We start from the raw sequence: 17,315 nt of genomic DNA, 5'->3' as shown, positions 1-17,315 counted from the left end.
CCCAAGTGTCTTCACTGATGGTGGCCCACGCCCACACCACACACTTCCTACTGTCTGGTGAGGCAAGTCAGTGACAACTGAGCAATTGAAGCTTCCAGTAAGACACCCATCAGGTGACTTTGGATAGGTTCTTTCTCCTCTCCAAGGTTTCTTAATCTATGAATGGGAATAATAGCATGTCCAGTCTTATGGGGGTGCTTGGGGGAATAATAATAATGTATGTAACACATTAACTTAGTTGCAAGCTTAAAGTAAGTGCTCAATAAACGTTTCGTGCTATTATTTGGATTGTATGTTAAAAAGAGACAAAAAAATTTATGATTTTCTTCATGAAATTCCTTTCCCAAATTTTGAAGCTAAAATAGGAAATAAAATTGCCTAGATCTTTATCAGTTAAAGCCAGTCAAATGGTTGGAAGCCTTCCATCTGAGACTTTGCTCCTATGTGTGTGTGTGTGTGTATGTGTCGCTGTGTGTGTGTCTAATCACAAAAGGTGCTTTAAAAAAAAGTTAAATTATTCTATTGAGAGGCAGAGAGATATCAGGAGGAATCTCGATCTCCAAATTGTCTCCTGCTTATAAGTCACCACCAGTGAGATCGAGATAAGGAAATCTGGCAAAAAAAGATGACACACCCTAGATTTGGGCCCCCATGCCCCAACCAGTGAGGCTCAGAACCATGTACCAAGGGTTTGCTTGCCTGGGACAGGGAGACCTAAAAGGCCCACCTCTCCTCCAGTGTCTCCCTGGGAGGAGGCAGCCCAGTGCCAACAGGTTGAGCCACACAGATCACCAAGGGAGAGAAATGACACAGGCCACAGCCCAGAGGGCAGGGTGGCCCGGGCAGAAGTCAGGCCTTTCTCTTCTTTACTGATCTCTTCTTTACTGATCACGTGAAATCTCCACCTGGCTCACAACTTGGCAAAACTCTTCCTTCTTGGGACTGAGTGAGAGGTGAGTTCAGGTAAGGGAGAATCTTGTTTCCTTTAAAGTATATATTTTTTGCTTTGGGTGGGAGTGTGGGTTGGTAGGCAGCACAGACCGGTGTGAAAACCGCTGGAAGCAAACACTTTCCCCCTGCCCCACCCCAAAATGGACATTGATATATATGTAAAATGTTGTGTGTAATTTGGGGGAGTAATCAGATCGCCTAGAGCCCATCTATGAACCCCAATTAAGAATCCTTGCCTTGGGGCACCTGGGTGGCTCAGTGAGTTAAGCCTCTGCCTTTGGCTCAGGTCATGATCTCAGGCTCCTGGGATCAAGCCCCACATCAGGCTCTCTGCTCAGCAGAGAGCCTGCTTTCCCCTCTCTCTCTGCCTGCCTACTGTGATCTCTATTTCTGTCAAATAAATAAATAAAATCTTAAAAAAAAAAAAAAAAGAATCCTTGCCTTACAAAAAAAAAAAAAAAAGAAAGAAGAAAGAAAGAAAGAAAGAAAGAAAAGAAAAAAAAAAGGAATCCTTGCCTTACTGTCATTTTAAACAAATATTTAACAAGCACTGAGTGCCAGGCCCTGTGTTAGGCACTTTTATGTGTGTATCCTTAGGTCTGAAAACATTTCTTCCTCGCAGATACTGTTGTCCCATTTCACAGTTAGGAAACCAAAGCTAAGAAACATTAATCGATGTGCCCCGCTCTAGGTTCTGATAGCAGCTCTGGCATGGACTGTTTGTGTGAACTTGGGTCAGATCACCTGTTACAACTCTCATTCTTAGTTTCTACTCTGTTAGCTTGGGTTCCAATGGTATCATTGCTGACTGTGTAGGCTAAATTGTACATATTGACCCAAATGGTTGTGCGGCTTCAGTGAACTCCGGCAGTAAAAATTTTGTGCCGATTCTGGAACACGTTAAACACACAGTAAATCACCATGTTAAACATTAAAATAAAGAACATTTTCCTGGCCGTCGGAATGAGCCGCTGACCTGTGTGTCTGTTAGAGAAAGCTGGACCATGCCAATAAAAACTTCTTTGGATTTAAGGAGCAAACATCAACTCAAAGCAGCTTGGAGTAGGAGGGTTTTTTAGTCAATTTATCTAACAAACGGTGTGCCTACACTCTGCGAAGACATGGGGGCTTCTGGTGACTCAGAACTTCTCATTGCAAGTCATGGTGACTTGGTACAGCTTTGCAAAATAGGTTTCCTGCATGTCCTGGCCTCTGGGAGGAATGAGGGGAGGGACGAATTGATAACGGTCCCTTGCAATTGTATCCCCAGCCTGGAAAAGAAAACTGAAAGTCCTGTCTGCTTAGAAGGCACATATCTCTGTATTCTTTTGTAAAAGGGCAACATGCAAACTCCTGGTTTCACATTGTATCCAAGTCTTTTGGGAAACACGCCCAACAGTGGTTTGTGCCTGTTTGATACTTGTTTTATTTTGTTTGGCAGCAACATGAAGATCGTGTTTCGAATAAAAGCCCAGTTCTGTCCCTTAACACGTTTCATTAAGCATTATATGCTGTTCCTGTCCTCTTTTTCCACGATCACGCCTGGGCATGCATTGCAGACTCCTTTGGTGGGACTAGTTTTGCTCATTTCTACATTTATGGTTTCTTGTAGCCACAAAATAAAGCCAACATTTGACCTGGGTTGAAGAATTTGAGGAAGATCGACACACTGTTTATGTTAAATTGATAAAATTGCTTTTTCTTGATGCCGATGAGAAAAAAAAACCACTGGGAAACCCACAACTGAAATATGTTCCTGGAGAGAACAGGAAGCAGGGCGAGTGGAGGAGACAGCAGAGCCTGGAGTCAGAGCCCAGGCTCTGTCCTTCACAAGCTGTGTGTCCTTGGGCAAGTTGCATAACTTCTCTGGGCCTCAGCCTCCCCTCAGTAATCATACAGGGGTAGGACTGCCTTGAGCTTGAGCTCACAAGTCTGTTTTGAGGACCCGATGAGATCAAGGTGCCATGTCCTCAGAGGCAGATGGCTCCAGACCCTTTGTTCTGACTCTGCCCCCTTCAGTTCCCCACCATCCCGTGGACAGAGTCGGTCCTATTCATCTTCCCAATGGTTCTTGGGTCTGTCTTCAAAGGCAGATGCTCACCTCTGGTGGTCATTGAAAAATGAAATTCATTCCCATATGTTAGCGCCCCATGTTGTCCAGCACTACGCTAGGCTGTGATTTTACTAGAACAAAAACAATGTGATAATAGGCGGTCTTGTAAGTACTTGGATCCGTGATCTCACCTGATTGCTGGATGAACCCCTAACCTATAGACTGTTGTTATTTTCCTGTTTAAGGAATGAAGAACTGAGGCAGAAAGGGGTCAAGTAGCTCATCAGAGCTCAAACAATCTATGAGTGGTGGAATCAGGCTGGGAATCCAAAAGGGAACTAGCACCCCCTCCCTGATTCCCAGTGGGCTTTGAATCTGCTAAGGAAGGTCCTATTTCAAATCCCACTCACGGTAACAGAATGGCACGTCCCAGCCTAGTGCTGTGGGTCAGAGGGATTCGAGAGTGGGCTTGCCAGTTTCTGCCTATTTCCATGAGGAAAGAGGGCTTCAGAGAGAAGCCGAAGTCTTAGGCATAGAGCCTTGCTGACCAGACCACCCTTGTCACCATTCACGTGGGCCTACCCACCCACGACTATAGACATATTCCTACCATAGTTTGTAACAGCCGCGTTGGCCTGGGTAATCAGTGAACTGAAGGAGAGGAATGAGAAAGAAAGAAAAAACCTCAGTTGAGTGGTCAGATGCTCAGTGCTTGATAATACCAACAAACTCTGCGCCATCCAGCTTCCCATCCAGCACGATTTGCTCCAGGCAACTCATGAGAGCCAAGGCGCCAGAGGTCATCTAGCAAATAGATTTTCATTCTCGTGCCAACTCCAATCTATGGAGGGCCCCGCTGGAATATTGGGTTTAGAAGGATCCCGGGCCATCAGAGATTAAAGGAAAGAGTGCCACAATTGATTAGTGATGTCTGCTATGGGCCCAGGAGCAGAGAGCGATGGCAGGCATGCAACACGCGTTAACCAACCAAATCTAATTCAACATGTTTGTTTTACAGAAGAGGAAATGGAACTCTGAAGTGAAAGGCTGAATGCCTCAAACTCACTGATCTGGTTAGTGGCAGGATCCCCTGGCTTCCTGGGCTTTTCTGTAGCACCTCAACTCCTATCAGAGCGGTAATTGCTGACCACAGGACCAGCAGCAAAAAAACCAGCAAGAAAATTACATTATGATTAGTACAGTATTGGTGGTAAGCATATTTCTTATAATTCCCTGAAAGCTGATGACCCACAAAATATAAGTCCAGTCATTGCAATATCTGATTATTCTGTCTCCCTGACACAGCCACAGGATTAGCCAATAACCACCCCGTCCCAGGCAAGTAGCAATTTATTCCAGGCTAGAGGAAAGAAGACAGGTCAAGGTCTTCCTTCTTTTCCTGAAGGGCCAGTGACACACATTTGTTTGCAACATGGTACTGTCTGCCAGTCTGACCCGGGCTTGTCAGTAGAGCCTGACGAAAGAAAATGCATCAGAAGGAAGGAACGATGTCTCCCTGAATAGCCAGCTTGGCCCACAGATCGCTGGCCAGATTGCATCGACCCTAAGCAGTCCCGACGTCTGAGCTAATCAAGATGGGAGTTCTAGGCGACAAGTGAGAACACACAGGTACGGAGGGAGAAAAGAAGGCCCACCAAGTGAGGGGTCTGCATTTGCCAAGGTGTGGTGGTAAAAAGCAGAGCAGCCCTTGGTGGGGAGGGTGGAGTCTGAGGACGCAAGGGGACCAGCCCAGGACAGTCCAATGGACCTCCTGCTCAGCTCAACTCCTCCCCTTCCTAGCTGTGGGATCCCACATGCTGTGCAACCTCCCTGGGCTTCAGAGACCTCATGCCCCCTATATCCATCAGGATGGTATAATTACATCCAGCAGCTGCACACACTGCCTGGAATCAGGTAGGTGTGGGGCACATGGTCAAGTCAAGTAATTAATGAACACACAGCCTTGTTCTTTTGTGTCGGGGACACGGTACCACCAGGAATGAGAGCCTCCGAGTCCCTAGCTCCACTTCCAACCAGCACGCATCCTTGTATCCCCTGCCTCACACCTAGCAAGCCTTAGAGAAACATTTGCAGATGGCATGAATGAGTGAATGAGAAACTCCAAGAACGATTTTACAGGCAGCGTTGGGCCCCTGTTTTCTTATCCATCTAAGGAAGATGTACATCTCCGATCCCTTTCACGAAAATGTTCTTTTGGCCTCTGCCTTTCTCACAGATGCTCAAGGCCACCATGAGCAGGGCCGTGCCCTGCCTGTGACCCTGAAGCCTCAGGGAAGTATAGAGCAGGCAGTGCTCCTTCTCTTTCAAGGCTGTCAACCCCCTCACCTGTGATTCAGGGGCCACCTAGTGGGGCAGGGGGGGCACGTGCTCCTGGAAGTCCCAGCCACCTGGGTGTCCCAGGCACCCTAGACGCCCCAATCTGCAGCCTGTAGGCGGGGCACCAGCTCCTTCAGCAGGAAGGGAATGGGCACATGGGTTTGCTGAGCCACTGGGGAGGGGGACAACTTGGCTCAGGGATAGCTGTGCTTTCCCCGGCTTCCCGTCCCCTAGCAGAGTTTTCCCTCAAAGGGTGGGCTCAGACCCCAGAAAGAGGCAAAGGCACTCAGGAATGGGGACACAACAACATTCACAAGATGAGAGTTCAAAAGAAAAGAGCACAAGCTGGAAGTCATTGATGTGTCTTTAATGCTTCAAATATTCCTGCTTTTGTTTATTTTTTTTAATCTCGACAAGTCACAGACCCTGAATGGTGAATCAGATTTCTGCCCCTTCCCCTGTCCCTTTGGTCCTCCAGCCAGAAGAGGAGTTTTTACTCGGCTTTTTAAAGATAAAACTTCAGAAGGCCCCGGCTCTGTGCCCAGGAGGTAGGGGAGGCAGCCTGGTGCCATAGGGAGGGATGTGGCAAAGGCTGGCTCGTCAGCCCTCCCCTCAAATGAGGTCAGAACTGGGAAGTCGAATAAGGTAGGAAGCGGGCAGGCTAAGCTTGCTGGGAGCTGATAAAAGCAAGTAGCCATGAGACCCCCAAGAAGTTGAGGTGTGGGTTTGCTCTTGACATTATACCAATAAGAAAGCACTATAGGTCTGTAAGCCGAGGATGGATATAGCGCGAATGTTCTTTTTTTTTTTTTTTAATATTTTATTTGTTTATTTGACAGAGATCACAAGTAGGCAGAGAGGCAGGCAGAGAGAGAGAGAGAGAGAGAGGGAAGCAGGCTCCCCGCTGAGCAGAGAGCCCGAAGCAGGGCTCAATCCCAGGACCCTGGGATCATGACCAAAGCCAAAGGCAGAGGCTTTAACCCACTGAGCCACCCAGGCACCCCAACGGGAATGTTCTGATGGCACATACTTCTGGTACCTTCTCCTGAGGTGGATTAGAACAAGACAGGTCAGGGGCAGGCACCCTGACCTACCACCCAATCAAGTTCAGATCCAGAAAAAGCCAAAATGGGGGTAGGTTATCGTTTTTCTAACCTCTATTTTACTCAGATAACAAGAATGTGTTTAGTGCTTTCTGACACCATTTGGTTTACCTGTTCACTTACTCAATAAATAATTGTAAACATCTATTATGTGTTGACCCTTCCGAGAAATACAAGAGGAAGGAATTGATGGTCTCACGAACTTAAGCATATAAAAATGTGCTAAAAAGAAAGAGAAAGTGGGATGCAGTTGATGTCCCAAGGAGCAGGGGAGATTCTGCACGACCCAAGCAATCTGTCTAAGGGCAATCCTTGGGAGCTGGGGCCGTCTGAATAGGGCAGGTGACAGGCAGGTTGGGGCTGGTGCAGAGGGAACATTCAGGCCCAGGGAAGGGAGAGAAGAAGAGTTGAAGAAAGGCACAAGCAAAATGTTTGAAGGCTAGCCGGGACAGGGGACTTGGGCCTGAGAGGAAGGCATTCCAGGACTCTCCTGGAAAGAAAGGGGCGTCCTTGTCCATTTGTGAGACAGAGGGCATCATTCTAAGACTGTGAATCAGGCAGCAATATTCGAAGTGGGTCGGGAAGTTGAGAGTCGAGGAGGGACAGGTCAGCGGAGGCCTCCTCTAGCAAGCCAGAGGTGGAGAGCTAGGACAGTGGTTCCCACTAGCCCTTTCAAGTGTTCCAGGGTCCAGCCAGCTGTGCAAGCAATGCAGAGAGTGAATGGGACCCCCGTGCTCCAAATCTTTGCTGGTGCCAGGAAATGGATACTTTGGGTGCTTAAGAGGAGCCCAGAGAACAGAACAAAACCCCAGGAAAGCATGCTTCCCATCTGCAGCCCTCATCCCCGGCAGCCTGCCCACCATTATGGAAAGGTGGGGGGAGGTTAATGATTGGCAGATCGTCCACGGCCTGGGCTTTGATTATTCATTTTTCTTGGAAATGTCTGAGGTTCCATGATCCCTCTCTAATCCCATATGCCATACTGAGCTTATATCTTTGACAGGCACGGGCCTGGCTGCTTTGGCCAATATCCACTCGAAGAGAGAGGAGCTGCCCCCGGTCCACGTTGAAGGTTACCATTCCCGCCGGGTGGCATCAGTTAGCCCCCAAAGCCCAGCCCTCTGGCACTAATCGCAGCGCAGGAAAGCAAAAGATAGGGTGTCTTATTGTTTCTCTTTCCTGTTTTTTTTTTTTTAATTTGAAATCAATAAGAATTTTTCTCTACCATCAAACTGAATTAAGTTTCTGAGTTTAGAAAAGTCCTAAGAATTTTTATTTTGCTACAAGTTATAAGAATTTTCTACGGAGTGTCTCCACAACATGGGTTTCCCCTCGTGGCCAAGGCCCTCTGTTTTATTTTTCTGGATGGCCTATAATTTATTCTATTATCCTGTACCCAGGATTCCCTGCTCTGAACCAAAGGTTTCTTGGCTTTCTCTATCAAAAACCACTCCTGGAGTAAGGATCGCTTTTCGGCTACTGGAACACAAGATGTTTCTTTGGGTTTTGTTATATTTCTTTTTTTATTAAGCAGGTTGAAACATAAATCACAACTCTTTTTAATATTTTTACCCAACTGATGAAAAAGTGATTTCTGTAAAGTGTAGGAACGCAAGTCCTTCCAGAAGACCTCTAATTCATTCAGTGCCACCCACATCACTCCTGTTCCTGACTGTCCTTAGTGCTGCTGCAATTTGTCATTTCATCCTCATTTGCTAGTCGTCAGGGTGGCGGTGGGTGTGACCTCTCAATTTCACACATCGAGAATGCAGCCCAGTGGGGGCACAGCACAGTGCAGGCCTTTCAAGTGTTCCACAAAGCTTACTTAATAGCCACCCCCAAATGGATGTCTGAGAATCAGTCTGGTTTTCCTCGGGACTGATCTCCTTCTCTCCCACCCATCTCCCTAATCAGGAACCACTCTCATCTCTGTTACAGGAGCCTCCAGGCCTACTGGACCCCCAGAGTGCCCAGAGCACTCTTCTGTCCCCTTAACCCGCCCTTGGAAGTGGCCCACATGCCACACCTTCTCTGCCTGCTTTGTCACCTCATTGGGTACCTGGGAGCACAGCATTCCGGAGGTGGAGTTACTTCCAGATGGAGAAATTGAATTCTAGGAAATGTGTGGTGGACATTCAGGTTTGTTTGCTTGCTGGTCTGTTCTTTTGATCCTCCTTCTCCCTGACTTTCTTTTGGAAAACCACCTTTCTATACATTTCCAGCATTTCCATGGAGGGGTTCATTCCACTCCTATGCTCCAGAGGACAGCAAACGATCTAGGCCTGGCCAGTTCTCTTTCCCTCTTTCAGTAATGGATTCAGGAAGTGCGTGTGTGACTCAAACCAAAGTATCATTCTCAGGATTTGTGCTAGAAGTCTTAAGAAAGAGATACTGTCTTTCTACTGGACTTGAAAGCTGATAGACTGTAAGTATGAAGCATCTGGTGGCCATTCTGTTGCTGGAAGAAGAGAACCTTCTGGAGTATGAAGCCAAGAGAGAAAAGCAGAGATGAAAAGTGGAAAGACATGGATGTCTGATGACTTCATTTAAGCCTACAACCTAGCTGTGCCTGAAGCTTTTCAATGATGTTAGCCAACAAATTCTCTGTCTTGCTTAAGCTGGTTTGAGCAAGGCTACAGCCTTTCCTGCTGATACCTTGGAACTTTGAGCCTGATCTTAATTGAGAGCCTCCTGTTCTTCTCGAGATGCTAACGTCCAGGAATGGATTGATTCCTGCTTCTTTTCCAGTGATTAAGACATGGCATAGATTTTATTGGACTGTACTCACCCTTCCTCTTGTAATGATGTGAGATAATAAAATACTAACGTGATGAGATGAAGTGAGGCCAACGACATAGGTGTTGTTATGCAGCCATTGACTACTAGTGACCTTATGACAGTATTTCAGAAGAAGGATCATCTACTTCAAGACTGTGGTTGACCACAGGTAACTGAAGCCTGGGAAAGCGAAGCTTCAGATGGGGGGGAGGGGCTGTCTACTGTAGGTTTATTGGGGGATGAAGATAATATTAGCCATGAAGCTGGATCACCTGGGTGGCTCAGTTGGTTAAGCAGTCGGCTTTTGATTTAGGCTCAGATCATGATCTCAGGATCATGAGATGGAGCCCCACATTGGGCTTTGTGGTGGGCATAGAATCTGCTTAAGATTCTCTCTTTCCCTCTGCCTCTCCCCCTTTCTAAAAATAAATAAACAAGCCATCAGGCTTTCAAAGTGAAAAAAAAAAAAAAGACATGACATAGAAGAAATACAGCTTTTATCAATAGTGCAATCATTTCCAACCCATCTTCATCAATATCCCCAAGTTCTTCTTTCCCAAATATGACAAGGGAAGGAGCAAGTAGCAGCATTTACCAACGACTTATTTGTGCGAGGACTGATAGGGAACGAAGGTCCCAAATGTGAGGAGCAGCAACATGGGACCTCACTGTTGCACAAAACTGTGCCTGGTCCCCAAAGGGTGACGGTGGACACATTACACACCAGCCAAGTGAGGACCACCCCAGAACCGGTCAGAAGCAAACTTCCTCTAGTCAGTACACATAGTAAGCACTCAATAATTGGGTGCCATCTTTAATACACTTCTTAGTAATAGTAATTGTAATACTAATAATCACAGAGGCAGTAGGAGTTCTCTGACTTCTCTTTAAATTTCATGTGTGGAATTCAGGCCTATCAAGTAGCACTAAGAATAATAACCACAGATAAGCTTTGGTGTCCTCTTTGTCTGGCATGTGAGGTTTAGGGGAATAAGGAGTTGGAAGAAGGACATTCTGGTGAATTTTGTCGAGGGCAATACAAAGTATTTTGTATAGTAAATTTGTACCAAGCCAAATATCTCATACAGTCACAGGATCTTGTACACTAATCTCTGCTTCCTTTCAATTCCATCTCATTTCAGATAATGCTAACAGATCTCTTCTAACAGTTGAATTACATAAACTTTATAAAAGTGACCACTTCCCATTTGTTTATTCAGCCTCTACAAACGGCATCCAAAGCGACATATTAACTTTTTAAAGGAAGAATTTTGAAAATGTACTCTAGAATGCCCCATTTTTAAATATAGCACAAAAGGGAAAGAAAACTGAAGACAAAAACTGGAGGGAAAAGGTCACAATAACCACCACACAGAAACTGAAGTCATGTCAAGCAATGTCAATATAACATACACATGTGTATGATTACGGTCCTGCAGACCCCACGACTGAGCATGGAATGGTTTTACAGCATGAGCTCTTCTTCAAACCCAACCCTGGATCCTCGGGCAGACATCGAGGAAAGAGAAAGGGAGTCCTGGTTCCCACCTGACTTAGGAGCTGTGGTGGGTGTCTCTTCTTTCTGTTGTGTTCAGGGTTCTCTGCCCGGACTCCAGCCCAATCTCCTCCCCTCAGGGATGTCATGTGCTCATCAGCCTACCCCTACCGAGAGTGATTGGTTCAGGGATGGTATGGGTCAACAAGAGTCAGGTTCAGGATTCTACTGAACATCTAGGGCAGAGAAACCCACCTTTTCCCACGGCGTCTGGAAAAGAGGTTGTGCTCGCTATTGCTGGGAAGACCTACCACTCCTGCTCATGAAATATAAGACTGACGTCAATGCTCACAGACAGCAGAGCCAAGAAATGGGGAGAAACTGAGTCCCAAAAATCCCTCTCAGAACGCTGAATCTTGCTGGGCCTGAACATGTCCCCTAAATGTTCCAGTTTATGTGTTCCAGTTATGTAAGCCAATGTGCATTATTGTGTGCAAGCCAGTTTAGACTAGGATTTTGTTACTGGCAAATTAATGTGAGCCAGTGATAGAGTCAGTGTCAAAAGCAAACAAACAAAATCAAATATCTAAGTTTAAAGGAGGCATATGCAAATTGGGAAAATTTTTACGATCACAGCTGAGATTAAGACCCAGGGCCACGGTCAAACTTCTGATCCATAGACTCAAAATTCGTCTTGAGATAAAATAATTCCATAAGACATCTGATGTCGGCTGGGCGGCCATATCTGCTCAGCTGGAGAGTTTCAAGAGAGAAACTCGGGGAAGTATCAGAATCTAAGATGGTGTCTTTGGACAGAAAATGGATCAGGGCTGGGAAGTCTGTCCAGGAAATGAACAGAGGATTCAGACGTTTTCCAACATCTGCCCTGGTCAAGAAAAGCAGTAGGGTAGCTTGTAAGTGCTGAGCTGGGATGCTTGTAAGAACTGCATTATTTAGGGCTTCTGTGACTTCAAATGAGAGCTCTCCCAAACTTGGGAAGGTGCCTCTGGGGCCAGAACTAAAGGGGTGTGACCCTTGCAATGCACAAGCAGAAAGAACTCAGACAAACGAGGAATTGTAGTTTTATGAAATGGGGACTGTACAAAGCAGATGCATTAGGAATTTGGAACCAGCTTCAGACAGTACATTGTTTGTTCAATTCCCGGTAGAGATCCTGCCCCCCCCAAATTATTTTTAATCGTATATGGCAACTTCTTTGCCCAAAAACAGGGCTCTGATGCAACAGTACAGTGAAAATCACTTAAAGCAAGTGAAGTTCAGAAGAATCTGGGAACTCAGAAGCTTCCCTCCCAAACCACAGTGAGTCTAGTGCCCATTCTTAGGAGGGCGGAGGGCAGGGAAATGGCAGGCTCAGAGCTGGGACAGTGACAGGGACAAAAGCCAAGAGTTTTCTTGACATGAAGAACTTTGCATTAGGACTCCCACATTCTTCAGGGAGTAGCTGGTGCTCTTCTAATTCTCTTTCAACTGGGTAAACATCAGGAATTATTTAAAAAAAAACAGGACGGGATTAACTCAGCCCAGTACACATTCAAATACTAAGGTCTGAGTCCCGTGGGCAGAATATTAGCCAACCATAGGAAGACTAGTGCTCCACCTGGGAAGCCAAAGGAGTCTTTCCACACCTTATTCCCCTCCTGTGCTGTGACTCATCTGGGTACCACGTGCTAAGTGGTGCTTAGAGCACAAAAACATTTCCAGTATATTCAGTACTCATTTACTGTGGCCAACAGGAGAGGGGGCCTGGCTCTGTGCTGAGAAACTCAGTTTCCAAGAAAAAATGGAGAGTTTGGTCAAAGGCAAAGAATCAGCCCTAGAATGGTGCCTGGGACATAGCAGACACCTAGTAAGGACGTGTTAAGTGAATGAAGAATAGCGTAGCCAACAAATGAACGAATGGATGGTTGGGTGGGGGGATGGATGGATGGGTGCATGAATCACTAGACTGACCCACTAGATGTGCCTTTCAAAATGAGACCTGCATGAGAACAACCTGCAAATGCTTGGAAGCAAAACAAGGTCACAGGTGGTCAGCAGGACAGATTGTGATGGTTCATCCAAGTTGCGTGAGATAAGGTTGGAATTACTAAGGAGGAGGGAATAGAAAGATGTACCGCCGACATGGTTTCTGTTCCCAATGCTTGCCATCCCCTGGAGAAAAGAAATACATGATGGAAATAAGAACTGACTTTGTAAATTAGGTCTCTCCACGAAATAAGGGGCATGGGGGGAAAGCTTACGTGTATGTATATGGATTCTGGGGGCTGAAGGTCAGAGAAGGCTTCACGTAGAGAGAGCTTTGGTGTGGGTAGGATTTGTATCCATGGAGAGGAGCAAGGGTGGCCTGGCAGGGGAGTATATGACATGATGCCCTCAGGTGATGTATTCGGAACCAGCCCGACCCCATATATCTCTAGTTTGCTCACAGTTCTTGTACTCTCCATGTTCCTACTTCATCTCGTTTCTGAATTACAGCCTCCCGTTGGGCTTCCAGTCTGTTTATCCTGCTGTCTTCTGATCTACCATCCTCAAGGAAGCAAGAATGATCTTTTTAAAAGCTCAGTCTTAACAGTGTCCCCCCCACACCCTCCCCAGCCTCTTAAAACGTACTAACACTGACCTTAGAACAAAGTCTAACGCACCAGACTTTCAAGTCCAACAGGAGCTGGTCCCTGCTTTCTGACTTTGGTCTTCGCCTTCCCAGCACCTGGCCGACCCACTCTGCCTTCCAGCTATGCCACACTGACTTTAGCTCCCGACTGTGCTATGCTGTCTCCCCTTTGGGCTTCGCACATGGCATTCCACCCACCAAGAACACCTTTCCCTGTCTTTCAACTGGGTAACTCCGATTCACAGTCAGGTTTTAGCATAGACATCACTTCCTCTGCAAAGTGTCTCTTAGCCTCAGAGTCTAGGTCACACGTCCTGCCTACATTCTCTCTCAATGAGCCTCTCAAACTGAGCATCTCATAGAATCAGTGAATGTCACACAAACTGGGAAGGGATTGAGGAGTAGGTGGGATTTGAATGATAGTTCCAGGATTCTGAAGTCTACCTTGAAAGCACCTGCCTATTAACAAATTTTGAACACAAAGTGTGACAAAACAAGAGATGATGGTATTGATACTCAAAAGAAAAAATAGATACAACTGGCTTTATAGAAAAGGAAGGTTGAAAAATGGAACAAATCAAAAGATTTTATTTCACAGAAAGGGTTTTGAAGAAGGAGGCATGAAATCAAGTGTCTGGTCTGGAAATGCTTCTTACAGAATAGACTACCATGCAGGGACTTTTCAGATTGGGTTCAAGCCAAAGCTGGTCCTCAGAACCAAACCCAGGCCACTCTCCCTTAGTGCCACATTGTAAACCCTAGTACATGCCTCCCCCAGACACCGCAGGTAGAGAAAGAGCCTTGCAACGTCTCAAGAACAGTTTGTAAATCACCCTACACACCCAAGGGACATGCCGTTTCTTCAAGTGGGGGCCGAGATTGATAAAGAGTCACTGTTGAGTAGAGCTCAAGTCCACTCTAAGTGGAATGTCAGCACACACACAAGGTGATCTTCTGTCCACCTCAACTGCAAGGCTGAGCCAGTCCTTCTTCACAAGATATTAAGAAGAAGAGAAAGGAAAATGGCACCATTATTCTATTACCACGTGTGTGGTGAGTGCATGTAGGCAGTGGAGGGACAAAAGTCCCACCAGTCTGCACACACAGGAAAGGTCAAAACAGCCCGACCAGCTACCATGAGTCATCTAAGAATACACTGGCCTGGGTGGTTCCTGAGCCTCATTCTGCATTCAGAGTCAAATATTTTTTGGATTATAATATTAAACTAGGACTAACACGACCCACACTGTCGAGAATTAAAAGAGTGGAAAATTGCACAACCGAACATTTTTCTTAGTCTTCAGAGCCTGAGGGTCATAATTTGTAGGGATCACTGTGCTGGCTTGGATACTGATTATTTACGAAGTGCTGACAGCTTCTTCAGTTCTGTATAAGCTGGAAAAGAAGTCCCAGCCTCTCCTAAAGGAGTGGTGATATAAGTTAGACAGGCAGAGAATCCAACATCACATAGACGAGGTGTGGCTGCAAAGTAGTAAAAAGCAGACACAATGACCCCATGCTAGGGTCTCACATCTGTTGTTTATGGCCATGCCTCCATGCCATAATCAGAAGGCATAGATCTCAAAAGAAGGAAAGTCCTAATCTGTCCCTGGTTAATGGGAAGTGTTATAATTATTAGCCACATCAGCACAGGGATTCCTGGCCTCTCCCTGCCAAAATCTAGAGAACCCAAGTAGACTTTGTCAGAGAACCTGGGGAAGCAGATAGGGATTCTCAAAGCAGCCACAGGGAACTGGGGACAGAATCAGGCCAGCCAAGTCCCAGCTTGTAGAAAATGTTCAACCAAGGACAGGCTGATTGTCAGGTGGGGAAATGCCCTGCTCAACTTTTGAGCCTTGTGATTTTAGACATAGAAGATTATAGAAGCTTTATCAACTCTTCTCTTTCAATAAAGCATTCTTTTGGTTCACGCTAGCCAGGGTCATTGATGGACGTTGAAGTGTTGAGATCAGCCTCCTGAGCAGGCAAGGTAACATTTGTGGGAGCCCAGAGAAGTGTGTCACACTCATGAAGTTTTTGAGTCCCTTCTCTCATGTGATCTTTGACACCAGGCTCACTCTAGAGAAATCTAAGGGGAACTTCATGTGGGAAGCAAAGGCAACGTTTAAAGACTGAACTGCCTGTGAGAGGCATGGCAAGGCTGAGGGGTCTTAACTCAGGGCCTGCAAAGGCCAAGCAGGCAGCTTCATTCAAGAGGAGAAGCCAAGCTGTTTAAGAGAGTGTGGTGCACTACGGAGGGATGCCATGTTGAATGTGAGCAGGGCTCCCAGCTCCAGCCACTTTGTGTCCTACAGGATACAGGCCCATAGCCATGAAATTTTGGGGATAAATGTTACATCCAAAAATTTCAGATGGAATCTACTCATTTTTTAACAGTTGTGTTGCAATATAATTGACATACAATAAATTGTACCTATTTAAAATGTACAACTTAGTAAGCACATTCACTTGGGAGTCAGAACCATACTGGAGATGGTGAACATATCCAGCACTCCTGAGAGTTATTTTGTGAACCTTTATAATCCGTCCTTCTCACCCTCATCCCCATTCCCGGACAAGCACAGATCTGCTTTCTGCTCCCACAGGTTCTTTTGCATTCTCTGGAATTTTATATAATTGGAATCATAGAGTATGTACTTTTTTGGGTCTTTTTTTTTTTTTTTGCATTCAGCATAATTATCTGAGACTCATTCATAATGTGTGTATCAGTAGTTCATTCCTTCTTAAAACGGCTGAGTAGTATTCTATTATATGTGTATGCCTCAATTTGTTTATCCACTCATCTGTTAACAAATGTTTGGATTGTTTCTAGTTTGGGGGGGGCGGGGGCGGGAGGGCTAGAATAAAGTAAGTCTTTGGACATGTGCTTTTGTTTCTCTTGGATAAACACCTAGGAGCAGAACAGCTGGGTCCAGCAATAGCTACATATTTAAGAAACAAGCAAACTCTCTCCAGAATGGCTATACCACCTTACATTCCCCGCCCCCCTCTGCTCCCCGCCCGCCCAACTGCCCCAGCAATGCGTGAGAGCTCATTTGCTCTGCATGCCTGCTAACGCTTGGGATGATCAGTCTTTTTCATTTTAGTCATTTTCATAGATCTGCAGTGGTGTCTCACTCTGGTTTTTATCATGCGTTCCCCTAACTACTAATTCAGTTAGGCATCTTTCTGTGTATTTATTTGCTGTCCATACATCTTTGGTGAAGTGTCTATTTACATCTTCTGCCTCTTTGTATAGGGTTATTTATTTATTTACTTACTTTTTTAATTGTTGAGTGTTGAGGTTTCCTTATTTAATCTGAATATACAGCCTTTATCGGATATGTGATTTTCAAGTACTTCTTCCACTCTGTGTCTGATCTTTCATTGCTCTAAGAGTGCCTCTCAAAAACATATGTTTTTAATTTTGCCAAAGTGCAGCTTTTCTATTTTTTTTCCTTTCATGGATCATGATTTTGGTGTTTAGTTTAAGGACGTTGTGTCTAACATAAGATCATAAAGATGTTCTCCTGGATTTTCTTGCCTCCCTACTTTCAGAAGCTGGAGATAATTTTAAATGCTAGTTCTGTGTAGGTCAAGCAAGACATATTTCAGGATCCATGTAGCCCGGGAGTCACCTGTTTATAGCAGTGTTTATAGCACACTTTTACTTGCAGTGTGACCCCTCGTATCCCTAATTTGGTATCACGTAAGGCAAACAAGGCTCTGGCTTAACGCTTCCACAGTGTAGTGTCTTTCACAAGAAACTGTGATAAGTGTTGCTCAGAGTCATCTTTTCCTTACACAGAAGATCAATGCCTTTTTTTTTTTTTAAGACATATTAGGGTGACTCAGTGTTTTTATTGAGTACTAAGGAGAAGGAGAAATGATGGCTTAGCTCTGCGGAGCTTGAACTTGCTTGGACTCTGGTCTGATGAGAGTAACTTTCACTAGTCTGTTGAACTG

The 17,315-nt window shown here is 45.5% G+C and overlaps 1 long non-coding RNA gene across 1 annotated transcript; it reads left to right on the top strand.

Moving 5' to 3' along the window:
* The first annotated feature begins 784 nt into the window (after positions 1-784).
* Positions 785-4,913, top strand: LOC116882556. Its single transcript, XR_004385663.1, has 3 exons — positions 785-963; positions 4,454-4,633; positions 4,805-4,913. It is a non-coding gene; the product is annotated as an uncharacterized LOC116882556 (long non-coding RNA).
* Positions 4,914-17,315: the final 12,402 nt, after the last annotated feature.

Source organism: Lontra canadensis, unplaced genomic scaffold (assembly GCF_010015895.1).
Source record: "Lontra canadensis isolate GAN:19392208 unplaced genomic scaffold, GSC_riverotter_1.0 scaffold85, whole genome shotgun sequence".
In the NCBI taxonomy this organism is placed as follows: domain Eukaryota; kingdom Metazoa; phylum Chordata; class Mammalia; order Carnivora; family Mustelidae; genus Lontra; species Lontra canadensis.
The sequence above is the reverse complement of the archived record's forward strand: the minus strand, read 5'-3'. Positions and strand labels throughout refer to the sequence as shown.